At 44.1% G+C, this 1411-nt stretch overlaps 1 pseudogene; it reads right to left on the minus strand.

Moving 5' to 3' along the window:
- Nucleotides 1-774: 774 nt before the first annotated feature.
- Nucleotides 775-1115, minus strand: LOC118989859 (eukaryotic translation initiation factor 1-like; annotated as a pseudogene).
- Nucleotides 1116-1411: the final 296 nt, after the last annotated feature.

A 1411-nucleotide genomic window follows, 5' to 3' on the forward strand; every position in this document is an offset into this window, starting at 1 on the left:
CACACGATCACGGTTCGATTCCCAGTTAGGGCACATACCTGGGTTACAGGCCAGTTCCCAGCAGGGGACTCACGAGAGGCAACCATGCATTGATATTTCTCTCCTTCTGTCCTTCCCTTCCCCTCTAAAGATAAATAAAATTGGTTCCCTTGTCAAAAGTTTAACTTTGATAGAAGGTTGGCCTTGCATTCTGGTGTTCAAACATCTATTAGCTACTATGTGCTTGGTGAAATAAACTTGGTGGCAAGCCAAAAGTCCTTATCACCTCACTAGAGGGTATATGGCTGCTCTGAACTCTATCCACATGGTCATGTTGGAAATCTTTGAGTACCCAAGGCTCCCACGAGTGGTACAGGTGCTGTTGCTGCCTAACCCCACCCTCTCCTTTCACCTTCACCAAAGGTTGTACAGGTGGTGACATTTTTCTTACAGCAGGGAACTCTGCCAAGGAGCTTATGTCCAGGCATAGTCGTTTGTGGTCTTGGAACTCTGGGCTTGGCTGAAACATCATGTCATTCCTTTGTTTCAGGCTAGAAACTGCCAGGTGCCTACTGCTTGACCTCTGTTTAAATGAGGGACTTCAAGACTAGACAGCAAGGCTCTTTTCAGTTTATTGCATGAAGGCATTACACTAACAAGCAGGCCACTTAAAAGCAGGCTTCAAGTGGTTACATTATACAATCTTTGAGGTTTTTAAACTTGTGATAAGGGACAGAAGGGAAATTCCACTCATTGCAAGAAATCCTCACATAAATTTCAGTGAGCCCAAAGCAATTAAAACCCATAAACTTTCAGCTCATTGTCCTTAGCCAGTCCAGTCTCTATGAGGAACTGGCATATGTTCTTGTGCTGGTCACCCTGTTGCTGAATTACTTCTCCATATTCTGGATGCTCAGTTACAGTACCATTGCAAGCAAATTTCTCCTTAAACACTTACGCTCATTTCTTTTTATCATAAGCTCAGTGATCACTTGGACAGTAGTAAAAGTTTTCCTGCTGTTTCTCTGTTGAACCCTTACTTGGATATAACGTTCAGTGGCAGCAGGAAGCAGAACATCACCCTTACTTGCACCAGCAGAGGGGTTGAAAGAGTGAATGTTCTGGATAGTAGACATACGATACAATGATATGATTCCTCTTCTTCAGTGGAAATGGCCTGTGGAAGGCTGTGTCAGGAGAAGGGGGAGCAGAGCCTCAGGAAGCAAGGGGGGAGGCTGCTGAGTCCTGGTGGCTGCTCAGTAACTGGGTGCTCCTTTTATTTCCTAATTGTGTTTTTTGGTGCCTTCTCTTTTATTCAGTGGTAACAAAAGTTTGTTGGTTTCCTCCCCCAAAATGAAAGTCCAGGCCTAGATAGCTTCACTAGTGAATTCTACCAAACATTCAAAGATTTGATAGCAATCCTTCTCAAACT

Source organism: Sturnira hondurensis, unplaced genomic scaffold, assembly GCF_014824575.4.
Source record: "Sturnira hondurensis isolate 20B ecotype Veracruz unplaced genomic scaffold, ASM1482457v3 Scaffold0006566, whole genome shotgun sequence".
Lineage (NCBI taxonomy): Eukaryota > Metazoa > Chordata > Mammalia > Chiroptera > Phyllostomidae > Sturnira > Sturnira hondurensis.